Source organism: Rattus norvegicus, chromosome 9, assembly GCF_036323735.1.
Source record: "Rattus norvegicus strain BN/NHsdMcwi chromosome 9, GRCr8, whole genome shotgun sequence".
NCBI classification, from domain to species: Eukaryota; Metazoa; Chordata; class Mammalia; order Rodentia; family Muridae; genus Rattus; species Rattus norvegicus.
In genome coordinates this window covers 71,923,700-71,940,172 of record NC_086027.1, presented here as the reverse complement: position 1 = coordinate 71,940,172, position 16,473 = coordinate 71,923,700, and the positions used below count along the sequence as shown (strand labels likewise).

The following is a 16,473-nucleotide window of genomic DNA, read 5'->3' as shown; positions in this document are numbered from 1 at the left end:
ATCTTTATGGCTCGCCTAACAAATTACTATCAAATTGGCTTAAGCTATATTTAAGCTTGAAATTATATTGAAACCACTATATATTACAGTGGGATTGCTACAGTCTAAATTTATTTTATTTAATCAGAAGCTCTTTTCTCTCTTCCTCCCACCCCCCCCCCTTTTTTTTCTTGGTCTTTTATGTATCCCAGTTCAACTGGAACTTACACTGTGTATCCCAGGTCAGTTGGAGGTCACACTGTGTAGCCCAGACTGTTGATAAACTAACAGTTCCTTCCTTGGTTTCCAGATGCTGCCACCATCACAGACTTGCATGTCTCTTCCTTCATGTTTCTAGCTTCAAAACAAACAGTAACAGCTTCATACTGTGTACCCCAAGTTAAAAACAATATAAGAGATAACTACTACAATGACTTTAGCTTGTGGAAGCCACTGGATTCAATCCCCAACAACACCAAAAAAACTACAATCTTGGTATCATCAGAGTTGAACTGGTAAAAGTTTTCTAAATTGGAATGGTTCACTGCTTGGCTTTGTCTTTGGTTGCTGAGGGAAACTATGAACTATTCAAACAAAAAATAGTAATTGTCCAGTCACACGCTCATTTCATGGAGGTGCACATGCATGTATACTTTGATTTCTTTAGTTTCTAACCAATGTATGTTTAAGACACATTCTGAAATCTTATTTTCCTGAAAACAATATTTTGAGGCCAAGCAGGTGCCCAGCGTGCTAGTGAAATAACCCACATGAGCAAGAGACCCGTGTTTACTCTGCTTTTGAAGTCATGGCCTAGGAAATTATGCCCAGTGGTGAGCCAGCTTTATAGCTCATTTAAAACTCTTACTTTTTACTTCAGGAGGCTCTTCTCTGTGCTGCTGGGGTTTGAAGCAGGAGCTTCCTGTGCTCTGGTCAATGTCTCACCATTGAGCTGTATCCCAGCCCAACTGCTGCTCTTCCAGATCCTGGAGGCAGCCTTTGAGACTAGATGGCTACATTCCTGCTTAGATTTTTAAAAAGAACTCTAGCCTCCAGGAACACTGATAAAGGGCAGGACTGAGGTCCTGTGGATTTCCCAGCAAAAACAAGAAGAGGTGAGTGATGTTGTGTCAGTACTTGGAGTGGACAGGACATCCCAAGTGTGAGTCCAGCTTGAGTGATGCTGAGGCCTTGTCTTAACAAAGACTTAAAGTGATAATGACGCCCGGGACAAAGGAAAGATAAAATATCCTTTCCCACCTAAGACTCTAGCTTTGGAGTTGAGTAGACAAAGCTTGAGCTGCAGATAGAGTGGGTAGCCAAGTGACAGGGGAAATTTGGCTCAGATGAGAGGCCTGGGTTGCAGGATCCAGAGGAGGAAGCAATGTCAGTAGACTTCAAGTTGTCTTTATATGATCGGGGGAAGAAGGTAAGGATAGCTTAGCTGTTTGTGATGCAGCCCTGCCGCCTGTTTTATTGAGCTTCATCTTAAAAGTATTGATTTTCTCCGAGTTTCATACTCACCTCTAGCTGCTCACAGATCCACCTCTCCCTCAAGTTCATGTCAGCTTCAATAACCCGTGGACTCTAATTGTGCTCCCGTTATACTTGTGGGTATGGGGCTATCCACTGGAATGTGCCAACTACTAGGAGCTACATTCTTAAAGACAAACGTTTTTCCCTCCTCCCCTAGAAGCCAGCAGCTGTCCTTAGCTCCCCAGCTAGGGGTGTGGGCTCCTGAGCAGCTCTTTCCGAGTCCATGCTAGCTGTTGTTCAGAAGTGTGACCTCTGTGCTAGTCCTTCCTGACCTCTGGCTCTTACACTCCCTGTGCCACCTCTTAAGACTGCGTTGGTCCCTGGGCTTTGGAGAAGGGGTGTATGATGTCCCTTTTCTGCCTGGCACTTAAGCTCTGCATTTGACTAGGTATGAGTTTCCTGATTTAAACACCATCCACTGCACAGGGAAAGATGCACTAATCTGTAAGGAGAAAGATACAAATTTACAGGGCAGTTTAATACTATGTCCAGTTACCACATTAATGGATCAGAGATCTCCATGTTAAACCCAAAACTTCTACAAGGATGGGGAATATACTTCAGGATATAAGCTTAGGTAGTAAGGAGTTTCTAAGTGTGATGTAGTCATTCAGGAAGTGAGGTAAGCAACCAATAAATGGAACTCCATGAAATTAAAAGGCTGTACTGCAAAAGACACTTAAACAACTGAAGAAGCAGCCCAGAGAACGGGAAACGCCCTCTTTCACAACTATGCATCTGACAAAGGATTCACATTTATAACATACAAGGTATCAAAATACAAAACAAAAGCCCAGTTAGAAAGTGGATATGGTAATCCATTTATTTCATTTACATTCCTGAAAATAACTTGATTAATTACTCCTCTTCAGTTTTCTGGCTTGTAAATTATGGAACTGCTGTTAAATTCTACCAGGCTGTCTCTCTTCTCCAACATAGAAGTAAGGATGTTTAAAAAAAAAAAAAAAGCACTTTCCTCTTACCGTCTCTTAGGGGGACTTGTAGGCAGGCCCTCCTCCCCCTCCTCCTCCTCCTCCTCTTCCTCTTCCTCTTCCTCCTCCTCCTCCCCCCCTCGTCCTTTCTTCTTCTTTCTTCTATTGTTTTTACAGTCCAGACTTTATACCCCTCCCAGTACACCCCCTGACTGTTCCACATCCCATACCTCCCCCACCCTGTCTCTACAAGGATGTCCCCAGCCCCATCCCACCAGAGCTTCCTGTTCCCTGGGGCCTCTAGTCTCTTGAGGGTTAAGTGCATCTTCTCTGACTGAGTCCAAACCCAGCAGTCCTGTGTGGTATATGTGTTGGGGGCCTCGTATCAACTGGTGTATGCTGCCTGGTGGGTGGCTCAGTGTCTTGAGAGATCTTGTGGGTCCAGGTTAATTGAGACTGCCTCCCGCCTCTCAGCTTCTTCCAGCTTTCCCCTGATTCAACCACAGGGGTCAGCAGCTTCTGCCCATTGGTTGGGTGTAAATATCTGCATCTGACTCTTTCAGCTGCTTGTTGGGTCTTTCAGAGGGCAGTCATGGTAGGTCCCTTTTTGTGAGTGCTCCATAGCATCAGTAATAGTGTCAGGCCCTGGGGCCTCCCCTTCAGCTGGATCCCACTTTGGGCTGTCACTGGGCCTTCTTTCCTCAGTCTCTTCTCCATTTTTGTCCCTGTAATTCTTCTTTTAGACAGGAACAATTATAGGTCAGAGTTTTTGACTGTGGGATGGCAACCCCATCCCTCCTCTTGATGCCCGTCTTTCTACTGGAGATGGGCTCTAAAAGTTCCCTCTCCCCACTGTAGGCTTTCATCTACATCTGGGGTCCCTCCCTTTGAGTCCTGAGAGTCTTTCACCTCCCAGGTCTCTGGTATATTCTGGAGGGTGCCCCCACCTCCTACCTCCTGAGGTTGCCTATTTCAATTCTCTCTGCTGGTCCTCGGGGCTCCATATTCTTCTGCAATGACCACTTGTCATTTCTGGACATTGTTCTGGTGTCTATATCCTGACAGTTTCAGTATGCTTGCCCATCACCTGTTTATAGTAAATGTTACTAAATGTAGTTAGTGTGTTGAAGAAGTCAACAAACACGAGGACTGCAGCCTTGAGACTGGGAGAGAGGACTCCATGGGAGGTCATATAGCAGTGTTAGGGTATAAATATGAAGCATTCATGGTTTTCTTTGACCCTAGCTGGTGATGCTATTTGAGAGGTGGTGGAGGCTTGAGGGGGTGTAGCCCAGATACAGGAAGGACAATAGGGTATGCCTTGGAAGATTATGCCTAACCCCTAGTCCCCGTTTTGCTCTCTGCTCCTGTCCCTTACACCCAGCACCATGATGTTCTGTTCAAGTGCATAGGTCCCAGGCACCATGAGCAGAGAGCAGTCTGAAACTGTCATCCTCCCTTACAACAGCCATGGAGAAGTAAGACAGAAGATTGATCATCAGAGTGTTTGTTGCTGTGCCTCTCTGACTTTGTAGTCTTTAAGCCTTTAAAATTGATTTGGGGAGCAATTTGAAAGAACTTGGAGGAGTGGGCTGTACAAGCCTAGGATGCTCTAAGCTGAGCTTGGTGGTTGTTCTTGGAATCCAGAAGTTTAGAAGGCTGACAACAACCAAGACTGCTTAGAAGATTTTAGGTAGAAATAAGGTTCTATTGCTACCTGGACTGGAGGTCATCCATGCTAGAGTCTAGCAAAGTGTGTGTGTGTGTGTGTGTGTGTGTGTGTGTGTGTGTGTGTGTGTGTGTCTCCATGTAAATGTTCATGCCTGAGGCTAAGGCTAAATTTAAAATAAAGGACTTACTTTGCAAAAGGTATTTTTAAAAAAGAATTATTCATTTATTTTACGACTGCACTGTAGCTGTCTTCAGACACACCAGAAGAGGGCATCGGATCCCATTCCAGATGGATGTGAGCCACCATGTGGTTGCTGGGAATTGAACTCAAGACCTCTGGAAGGGCAGTCAGTGCTTTTAACCGCTGAGCCATCTCTCCAGCTTGCAAAGGGTATTTTTAAGACAAGGTAACATTTAGGTCCTCACATGGGTATTGGTGGCTGATTTCAGCCAGGTTTCAGTGAAAACTCAGAGAAAAAGAAGAGCAGGGGACTTGTAAACTGTGTAGTTTGAAAAGGAATAGGTTATAGGGAGAGAAAATGTGCTCATTAAAACAAATTGGTACCATTAAAAATAAAAAGAACAAATCTAGCTAACTTCTTAAGCTTGGAAACATTAATTCATACTCATTTAGTACACTAATTTTCTTTATCTTTTTTTGAATGAGTGTATTTGAAAACTTTCTTCAGCTTCCTTATTGATGACTACACAAACCAAGTCAGTTTTCTCTCACATGTGATATCCATTACTAGTTCCATGTCTTATGTCTTTTGAATACTCTAGAATGACTCTGTCAATACTATGCTTATCTGAAATTGTAAGTTGAAAGCCTCTGACTTTATTCATGATGACTATTTAAAAAATTGATCACCCCATGCTAGCAAGTAAAACTCCAGGACTAGGAACAGGCTACTTCTTTTTGAGTTGTCCAATAGAGTTGCATAGTAACACACCCCCCACCCCAAGAATTACAGGCTATTACAAATACTCTTGGTTACCCTCTAGAACTTGGTGGCAAGACTGTATTGCTTAAGATACCACATACTTGAGTCACAGAAATGGAGCACTCACGCTGGACTCCCCCTGAAAGTTCCATCCCTACTGGCTAGTTCTCATGGTGCAGGAAGGTGCTATGAATGCTGCTGGGGGAGAGAAGCAATCCTTCATTTCACCCAGCCATGAGCCCTGAAAGCTACAACAGTGACGGACAAAATATGCACTGGTGCAATAGTGGCATGGACGTTGTGTTTGTAACTAACCATTTTCTCAGATCTAAGGCCAGACTCATGAGACTCTGATCCATACCTGTTAAAGAGACCAAGAATTTGTGTCTATATAGCTACAGGCCCTAAGGGAGAACTCAATACTGTTACTTTGCTAAACAGATATGATGTTAAAATGACTCTTAATGACTTATTACTATACTCATAGATCAGAGCACCTCTCAGGTTTTATCAGAGAGGCTGCTCCTTGTGTTATATTACAGTTAACACTGAGACAGTTGTGGTGGTTTGAATGAGAAAGGCCTGAACGCTTGGTCCTTGGTGGCACTGTTTGGGGAGGTTTAGATGGAGCAGACTTAACTGAGGAAGTGCATCACTGGGGGTGGGATTTGAGTTTAAAATAGTCCGACTACTTCAGTTGTTAGTTGGCAGTTACTTATTCTCAGGATTTAAAATAAAAAGAAGCTCATATATAATTTTAAGCTATTAAAACACATAGGCAACTATTTCCACTGTTTTTATAATTTGATTTGAGTTTTTAATATCCAGTATTATTGGGTCCTACCTAATTTCAATTTTTTCATTGAATTTCTCATCCATGGTTTGGACTCATGTTCAGATCTTGCGTTGAATTCTTTATTTCACTCACCTACTTATTTGAACTCTCTTTGAGGTCACTAATCATTTTTAGAATTATGTTTATTTTATTTTGTGTGTATGAGTACTTTGCCTGCATGTATGTCTCTGTACCTCCTGCATGCTTGGGATACATAGAAGCCAGAAGAAGGAGTTGTGTATCCAGTGACTAGGGCCATAGACATTTATGAACTGACATACGGGTGCTTGGGATTGAATCTCAGTCCTCTGGAAGGGTAGTCTATGCTTTCCAGCACTGAACCATCTCTCCAGCTCCTTATTAGTCATTTTTAAAAAGTCATTTTTTTTTTTGTTTTCTTAATTCAGTTACTAAGGGGCTCTTGCTTCTGGGGTTGTTCAATTGCTTACTTTTAAATAGTTCTCACATTTCCATTGCCATTGTGGACATTTTGTGAAGAATGTATCTTTCAGGACATACCTTGGTTTTTCTTTTCTGCACTTGTTTTATGAGTTCTCATTATGGGCCAGCTTCTCTTGGGTTTATGATTCCCATAACCACTTCAAGGGGAAGAAGCAGACAGCAGGAACAAAAAGTACCACCTGACGATATTAAAATGAAGTGATCCCAACATCTATGACCATCGTCAGCATCATAGCACTTACAGGCCAGGGTGAGCCACATAGGGAAAGTGTCTCAAACACCAAGAAGCAAACCAAACTACCAAACCAGATAAGCCAAAAGCCACAGGGAAAGGAAGAGAGAGGAAGCTAGATAGTAAGGAAAGAATCAAATGAAAGCCTCAGAGACAAGAGTGAGGGGAACAGACTAATAGTAACTACACAGGAAGACACAACAACCCTAAACCAAACCAAACTAAACAACAGAACCACATCCATGTTTCCTCCCGGCTGAGGAGAGCTGACTGTGACCTCAGGCTTATCCTTCTGAGTTTCCTGTGTGGGTGGCAGGGGTGCTTATCTCTCAGGAGACCAAACAAGTCAGACTAGAAATGGCTGTTTGCAGCCCGGTCTCTTCTATTTCTCTTCTGCAGCTACCCTCAAATGTCTCGTGCCAGCTGAGCAGGACTGTCCCCAGCCTTGCAGCTCAGATTGCCTCTCCATCTCTGTGCTTGTCAGCCCTTTTTGACCCTAGCTGGTGCGCTGTGCACGTGGCTGACACCTGTGTTCTGGATCCTCGGAGATCCCTGTGCAGAGCAACATTCACAATGGGTCTTTCTCCTTATTCCCAGGGTTTGTGCTGCTGTAAACATTGCTCACTGGTTTCGCTCTGTGTCTGTGTGGACATCCAGCAGTCTCTGTACATACATCGACATCCACAAGTCTGAGCCCACGTCATCACCAGGCTCTTGGGCTTACAGTGGTTCTTGGGGTGGAAAGGAGGGAAGTCTCTGTGGCTTTGGGACTAAACAAACAAACAAACAAACACCAACAAAACAAATAAAAAACACACACACACACAAAAAAAACCCACTACCAACAGGATCTTCTACAGTCTGTAGCCAAGAGGTTTGGTTACAAAACCTATCTATCACAGGATTACCTCAAACATTTGGCATTCCTCTTATAGGCTGGACTACAGGTGAAAGCTACCATTTCTGGTGCATGCATATATATACACACACACATATATGTGTGTGTGTGTGTGTGTGTGTGTGTGTGTGTGTGTGTGTCTGTGCAGCTCTGTGTATACAGAGGCACGTGTGACTGTGCATGTAGGTGCATACTCATTTGAGTGGAGGGTAGATGTCAATCTCAGGTGTCATATTTAAGGGCCATCTATCTCTGTTTTTAAATTGTTTTTAAATATATTTTTTGTTTTTAGTCATTAATTTTTTTTACTTGGATGTGTCATTTGTGCATGCACATACATGGTCAGAGGAAGTCTATTCTTCCACATGGATCCTAGGGGTCATACTCAGGTTTGGTAGCAGGCCACGTGTTGCTTTCTGGGCTATTCCTCTGGCCCTATCTCCTTCTGCTTTGAGGCAAGGTCTCCCACTGACCTACACCTCAACAAGTAAGTTAGCCAGAGCCTCAGGGATCTGCCTCTATCTCTCTTCCAGTACTGAGTTATAGTTATATACCATTGTGTCTAGCTTTTTTTTTTTTACATAGGTTCACTGTTGTGTTTTATAAAAAAAAAAACAGAATATGTTTTATGGAGTGTGGTATGGTGAGGTAGGAGGGGTGCCTTGGTGGGTCCATACTGAAGCATCCCTTCCCCCTGAGTTACCAGTCATATGATAAGTATAGTATAGAATAGGGTTTATTTGGGGACACGGGAAGGGGAGTTGAGAAGAGAGTAGAGACAGAGAAAGACAGAGGGGGGAGGGAGGGAGAGAGGGAGAGAAAGAGAAGAAGAGGGGAGAGACCAGCCAGGAACACATGGAGAAAGGGGAGGAGGAAGGAGAAAGAAGGAGAAAGACATCAGGGAGAGAAGAGAGTCAGAGAGAGAGAAGTGGCAGAGAGAGTGAGGAGGGGCCAAAGAGCCCCTATTATAGCAAGCCAGGCCTACCTGACTATTGCCAGGTTCCCGTTGGGTGAAGCATAGAAGGAACACTAACATCCATGAAATTGAACTATGCCCTGTGCTTGCAAGGCAAGAGCTTTATCATTTGAGCCATATCCCTAGTCCTTTCTGATTTTAGTTTTAAGACAGCACCTCACTATGTAGCCTGAATGAATTGGAACTCTATGTAGAACCAGGATGGCCTTTGCCTTTTAATTAATTAATTTTGAGCTAGGTTCTCTTCTAGTTCAGGTTGTCATTGAACTAGCTATGAAGCTGACAATGTCCTCAAAGTCCTGATCCTTCTGCCTCTATGTCCTAAATGCTGGGATCACAGGTGTGTGCCACCAATGTGTGACTCATATCAGTAATCAATAGATTAAAAGAACACTGTCATCTTTTAAACTAGTTTCGAAGAGTTCAAGCCATTCTTCATTCTGCTTGCTGTCTCATTGCTCAGGCTATGCTTCCAGCTCCACATATTGGAGAGCCTCTGCCCCCTCCTGCTCTGTTGCAGTGGGCCTTCTGAACAGTCCTCAGTCCATGATAGATTTACCCATCACTTCTGTTCAATGTTTGCTTTGGCACAAACGTGTAATTCAGCCACTGGTTGACATCAGGAAAGTGTTTGGATTGGTTTAATACTACAAGAACATTTGGAGCCCAAGCTAATTAATTATTAACAGGATAAACAAAACTTCAAGTGATGCTATGGTCCTGAATTACCTTTGTCTCCAGCTTGCTCTCCGCCCTGGGAGCCCATCAGGGCCTGCTTGAGCAGCCAGATTGATGATCATCTCAGGCTATCTCTTCGTCTTGTCCACTGGTACTAGACTGGTGGCCATCTCAGGCTTGCTTTTTTCCAGGGAGTGTTAGCCTACTAATCATTCAGATGGTCATAGGTCAGAACACTAAACATAGATACAGCCTCTCTTCTCTCTGCTGGAGACTAGAAGAACCCTGCCTGGGACCACGGACACCAGACAGGAGTGAGTAGTGAGTCTGAGACAACCACCAGACCAGTGCCATGGGGCTCAGACAGGGAGCTAGCCTGAGATATAGTCTGGCACTATAATGCACTATGGGGCCATAACACTCCTGAGATGGCCCTGACACTCAAAGACACCAGCACCACTAAGAGGAGCAGGTCAGTGGTAGAGAAATAGAAGAGAAAGAAACAGAAAGACGTGTGTTCAATAAAGAGGCAGAACTGAAGATTTGAGGTAGTGAGAAACAACCTGATGTGAGTTGATGTGAGCCAGTGATGCCACCTGGGATCATGGTGGGGTCCTGACCTGTCCTGCCCCTGGGGGCCACATTTGGGCCTGTAGCCCAGCAGCAGCAGAGGTCTGTTACCACCAAAGTCCAGGTGGATATCTTTGGTTTGGGCTGTGGCCTGGGGATATATTGATGTCTGAAGGCTGTATAGAACTACCCCCACCTCTCACCTGAGTATTGTGGGAGAGCTGGCCCAGTGGCCATGGAAACAGGAGAGCTGACCCTGCCCCTAGCCAGTTGCAGTACTTGGGAGTGCTGTCCACTCATTATGGAAGAGCTGTCCCTACCACTCATCTCCTGTAAGGTGGCATGGATGAAGGTGAGATACCCTCTTCCCTATCACCCCTCACCAACCATGGCAGGTGGGAGATCTGGCCCTGGGTTCATGAGAGAAGGAGACTGTCCCTGCTCCTTACCTGCTGCAGCATTCCAGAGAGCAGGCCCTGAACCTCTCAGCACAGTTGAACTGGCCCTTGATGTGGGGGTTGAAGGAGAACTGTCCCTGCCTCTTATCTGCTGGTCAGTGGCATGAAAGATGGAGGAACTCTTTCCTCCCATCCGTTGCCCCTCGCTATCTTTAGCAAGTGAAAGAGCTGGCCCCAGGGTCATGAGAGTGGAAGAACTGCCCATGCCCCTCACTGGCTGCAACACTCAGGAGAGCAGACCCTGGACCTTGCCTGGGCAGCAGGGTAGAGCTGGCCCTAGTTGCAGGGGTTGCTAGGGAACTGGCCCCGAGAGCTGGAGAGCCGGCAGCCTGACCAGCTCAGACACCTCTCAGGGCCAGATTCAGGGCTCTGAAGTGGCCCATTCCAACATCTACACCACCTATGAACTGTATGCATACATGAAGGTCCTACAGATCCAAAACTACAATATCTCCATGACACGGAAGCAACATGATATCCAAGAGATGTCCCAGGTGAGGTTCTAGTATTAATAGAGAGCAGAATCCAGAGACATACCAAACCAACAAGTTACTGCAATGAGCATTTACAAACAAAAAAGTGTGAACAAAAGGTTACACTGTGACACACTGCAGCTTCTACAATGAGAGTTTTTCCTTCGGTTGAAGGGGAGGTTGCCAGGTATGAGAGGAGGAGGAGATGAGTGAGATTGGGGTGCATGATGTGAAATTCACAACTAATAAAAAGTTTTTAAAATTGTCATTATATGAGGTAAGGATGGAAAACGTATTATTCAATTAGACTTATCAAGATTGAAGAGAATTCTACTGAAGATCTCAAGAAAAGATTTTGAGGGGTTGGGGATTTAGCTCAGTGGTAGAGCACTTGCCTAGCAAGCGCAAGGCCCTGGGTTCGGTCCCCAGCACCGAAAAAAAGAAAAAAGAAAAAAAAAGATTTTGTAGCTGATTTCCATATTTGTTCAGATTGTGTTTTCCTTAATATGTACATTTTTTTCCTTCTAAAACTAAAGTGTTTTGGTTTTGCTTTTTACACGTCCATGAGGGGAAGGATTGTGTAAGGTAGATACATCTGTTTTCACAGCACGTAGGAGGCAGAAGCAGGAAGATCCTGAGTCTGAGGTCCATCTCCATTCATAAAAGACCTTGTCTGGGCTTATACTCACAGATGAGTGTGGTCTCTACCCCTCATCAAAGAAACTTCTCTTTGTAACAGATGAAAACCACTACAGTCAATCAGGATGCTGACTTATAGAGCCCAGTCCTAATGGATCAGTTTATAAAACACCCACACGTAAGGCTCAGAGAACATTGCAGAAGAGGGGGTGAAGAGAAAGTCAGAGCTTGCTGTGAGATTGTGCTTCCTATTAGTAATGTCTGATACCACACCCAGAAAGTGTCTGCAACACGACTTCCCAAAGATGAAACCAATGAACATGCCAAAATTGATGAGGAAAAGCTCATGAGGCCTTAACTCTACACTGTAGGCAATTGAGGAAAATTGAGAGTGGGAGAGGTGCTCCTCCCTACAGAAGAATATGCCTATCCAGTGCCAAATGGTCAGTCATGAAAATGTATATACATAAATAACATTGTACAGACTGAGCAAACTATATTTAGGAATATGTATGTACATACATTGATATATGCATGAAATAACAGTTAGTGAAAAGGAAGGACATGAATTTGAAGGAGGGCAGCAAGGGGTTTTGGAGATTCAAAGGAAGGGAGAAATATTGTTATTAGATATTAATCTGTAGTGGTTGAATAGATTTGGTCCCCATAGACTCATGTGTTTGAATATGCTTGGCCCAGGGAGTAGCACTATTAGGGGTGTACCCTTGTTGGAGGAAGTGTGTCACTGTAGGGGTGGGCTTTGAGACCCTCCTCCTAGCTGCCTAGAAGACAGTCTTCCTGGTTGCCTTCAGAACAAGATGTAGAACTCTCAGCTCCTCCTGCACCATATCTGCTTGCATGTTGCCATGCTTCCCACCAAGATAATAATGGACAGAACTTCTGACCTGAAAGCCAGCCCCAATTAAATGTTGTCCTTTATAAGAGTTGCCTTGGTCATGGTGTCTCTCTCTTTTTTTTTTCTTTTTTTTGGAGTTGGGGACTGAACCCAGGGCCTTCCGCTTGCTAGGGGTCATGGTGTCTCTTAACGGCAATGGAAACCTTAACTAAGGCATAATCTTACAAGCTTTCGCATGCTTGCTTTAGCTGAACAACCTTTCACTTTATGTCCACTTCAGGAAAACACTCCTTCCTGTGCTTGCCCCAGCAAAACACCATCCAACACAACTGACTCTCCAAAGAGCCCTTAAGTTTCCACTTCAGAGGAGGGCTGAAGCAGGCAGATCTCTGTGAGTTTGGGGCCAGACTGGTCTTCATAAGGAGTTCCAGTTCAGCCAAGGCTACATAGTGAGATTCTGCCTCAACGAGCAGCAAAAAGTTTCCCCATGAAAGTGTGTATATTCTAATGTCTCCTCCTCTCAGTCCTCTTCCTAGAACCTAACCTCCTATCCAATCTTCACCGTTAACATGTGCCCTTCCTTTCTGTTTCACTTAAAAATTAAATCAAAGGCAACGTCTACTATCTCCTACCATAGTTCTACTCGTTGGCCAGTGCATATGTTCTCGTTGACTCTGTTGTGCCCATTAAGCTTTCATGAACCCCAAAAGACCACCAAGGAGCTGACTTCAATGCAATCACACTAGGGTCTTTATCCAAGCTCAAGCTTGGACCACACTGCCGTCTCTGACACAGCAGGACAGGATGGTGAAGCCCCAAGCTCCTATTGGGACGAGGTTTTATAGGAAATGACAATCAAGGGGGTTTCTAGCCTGGCACATACCTGAGGGAGGGGCTATTATGGAATTTTGTTCCCTTTAAAATACTTGGTTGGCACTAGGAGACAAATCATAAACTTAACTTCTGCTTTCCTCCTGATTGGTGGTTAAGGAATGAAGGGGCAGGTTTGTAACCTGGAGGCACAGGTTTGTCGAGGAATAACCTGGAAAGTGGGGCTAGACAACAGGTTTGTTGGGGAGTAACTTGGAGACTGGTATTAGAGAGCTTAACCTTAGGTCAGGTTCTCTAAGATGGAGTCTGAACCCAAGATCTGGTCTCTCAACTCCATTTCCTTCTCTTTCTGGACAGGGCCTCACTCTGTAGCCCAGGCTAACCTTGAAATCAGCAATCCTGCTTCAGCCTCCCATGTGCTAGGATTAGAGGCATGACCCACTGCACTACTTTTTCCATTCCTCTACAGGAGTTGACTCTTAAAGGTCTATTCATCCCTCTACATTCTGAATTAGCATTTTCAAAAGCTAAAGATTCAATCTGTATTTTTTCTGACTTTTGAATCTGATACTATTCTATTTACAGCTGAAGTCAATCTTTGCAAAGAATCAGTGAAGGCTTCTTTTGGACCTTGTATAATTTTAATAAATGACTCAGACTTCTTTTCTGATTCTTCAACCTCGTCCCAAGCATTTAAGGCTGCTAAATGACATAACACCAAGATGTGATTATTAGATTCAAATTTCCTTTGTAATTCAGCATACTGACCTTCACATAGAAATCTTGGGCAATATCAATGCTTCTATTCCCTTTTCATTGTTCTATGGCTCTAGCTTTCTCTTTCCACCATGGTCTCATTGTTTCCAACACCACCAAATCTTTCCAGTTTGGGGGGATAACTCTGAGTTGCTCATGAGTTTAATATTTGTTTCACACAGGATGAATGCACGCTATAGGGAATGACTGCTTCTCACAGCTATTATATCTATAGGATTACATTTAATTTCATTATAACCTTTCTCCTCCATGTTGTCTTAAATAACATTTTTCTCAAAGAGCCTCCTTTCTGTTTACTTATGTTTACTCCCTATGGGCTTCGTTGCTTGCTCCACCTCTTGACCTAGGGTTGTCTTCATTAGCTCTTGGATAAAAGGTGTGTGGGAGGGCTGAGCCATACTACAACAAAGTTTACAGTTCATAATCTCGGGGTTCACAGTGTGAGTGAATATTCTGCAGCACATAATGGTTTAAATAAGAAATCTCCCTTGTAGTCTTGAGCATTTCAGCACTTGGTCTCCAGTTGATGATCCTGTTTGGTGAGGTCCAGAAAGGGTGTCTTTGTTGGAGAAGTATGTCACTGAAGGCAGGATTGAGAAAGTTTAAAGACTGGATCCATTTTCAGCTGACTTTGTGTTTCCTTGTGTTTTGGAGATGTGAGCCCTCAGCTAACTGCTTCCATGCCTTCAATCCACCAACTTGGACTCTAGTCCTCTGGAACTGTTAGCCCAAATAAACCCTTCCTTCTTTATGTTGCATTGGTCATGGTATTTTATCACAGCAATAAAAAAGTAACCAAGACCTTCTTTTTCTGCTTCATACACCATGCCTGGTTTATCCACTCTACTTTCAAAATCTACTCTAGCTGCAATGCCACCACTTGAGAGGCTGAGGCAAGAGAATTGCTGTGTATGTTTGAGATGAATCTGGGCAACATACAGAATGCACTCCAGGCCAGCCTGGGCTACAAAACGAGACCCTATATCAGAAAAAAAACAAAACAAACAAACAACATGGTTACACACTCCCATGTGCTGGCACCCATTCATGTAGGCTCTAATCATAAGTGACTGGTTGACTCCTTAACTTCTTTCACTGGTTGCCACATTAGTCCAAGCTATTGTCACTTCTCACTTGGATTATTAGAGTGGCCATCTGCTCACCTTGCTCTTGACCTTGACACTATTCAGTCTGTTCTCAGCCAGAGTGTTTTGTTAAAACCCATATCAGATCATGTGAGTCCTTCATTAAGGAACCCTCGTCCTCTTCAATGGTGTATATTTGGTTCTCATTTATCTTCCGATCTAGTCGCCTCCAGGCATCTACTCATTGGAGCATACACACTGCACGCTAGGCCTTCAAGGCTCTCTGATATTTCTGGAACGTGGGTCATGTTTCTGCCTCAGGGGGTTTATGCTTTATGGCCTGGTTGGACTGCTCTTTCCTGTGATAGCCAGGCGTGGCTTGGCCTTGTGCCTACCCAGGACCTTTACTCACAGTGTTCAGCCTTCCTTAGTATTCCTGCCTTTCCCCTTGTCTTCTTACCAGTTTCTCCACTAATATACTAGAGTGTACTTGTTTCTCTTTTCTCTCCTTCACCTCCAGTTCTCCCTTTTCTGTACTTGAAATTGGAGCCACAGCCTTGCATATCCCGTGTAAGCATATCTCCACTACCATTTCCTATTTATTGTGGCATATGGGTGTGTGAGATCCATGTGCAGGTATGTGTAGAGGGAGGCCAGCCTTTTTGGTCTTCCTTAAGAATGCTGTGTTTTGAGACATGGTCTCTCATTGGCTTGAAGTTCAACAACCTGGTTAGACTCGCTGGCCACAGAGCCCCAGAGACTTTCCTGTTTCCTTCTACCCAGTGCTGGGAAATAAAGTGTGTGATAGGACTGGAGAGGTGCTTCGGATATTGGAAGAGAACCTTGCTTCGAATGCCAGCACCCACTAAGCAACTCAAAACCATCTCTAACTCTAGTTCTAGAGGATATGATCCTGTCTTTGGTCTCTATGGCCACTACACACACCATGGTGCATGGATATACATGCAGACAAAACACCCATACACATAAGTGGAATAAAAAGGAGTTTTTAAAGGTGTATGCTGCACACTTTGGGGCATGGCTTTGAAGAACTGAGAAGTGCCCCGGAAGCCTCCTTCCTGAGGGCTAGTTCTCTCAGTATCCAAAGGTGCTATGCAAGCTGCTAAGAGAGAGAAAAAAATAGTTCAACTGTCCTAGTTAGGGTTTTTACTGCTGTGAACAGACACCATGACCAAAGCAAGTCTTATAAAGGGCAACATTTAATTGGTGCTGGCTTACAGGTTCAGAGGTTCAGCCCATTATCATCAAGGCAGGAGCACGGCAGCATCCAGGCAGGTTCAGTGTGCAGGCAGAGCTGAGAGTTCTACATCTTTATCTGAAGGCTGCAAGAGGAAGACTCACTTCCAGGAAGCTAGGGTGAGGGTCTTATAGCCCACACCCACAGTGACACACCTACTCCAACAAGGTCTCACCTCCTAATAATGCCACTCCCAGAGCCAAGCATATACAAACCATCACAACAACCTAAGCTATAAAACCTATAAACCACAACAACGACTGGACTGGGATCAAAAGATATCCCCAATGGTACAAGAGTGGCATTTTTATATTGCAGGTAACCAACAGCTATTTAATTGAACTTAAGGCTAAGTAGCAGGGGTGAGGGGGTTGGGGGGATTT

At 44.2% G+C, this 16,473-nt stretch overlaps 1 pseudogene; it reads right to left on the bottom strand.

Moving 5' to 3' along the window:
* Positions 1-9,336: 9,336 nt before the first annotated feature.
* Positions 9,337-9,425, bottom strand: LOC120094933 (small nucleolar RNA SNORA17; annotated as a pseudogene).
* Between the last annotated feature and the right edge of the window lie 7,048 nt (positions 9,426-16,473).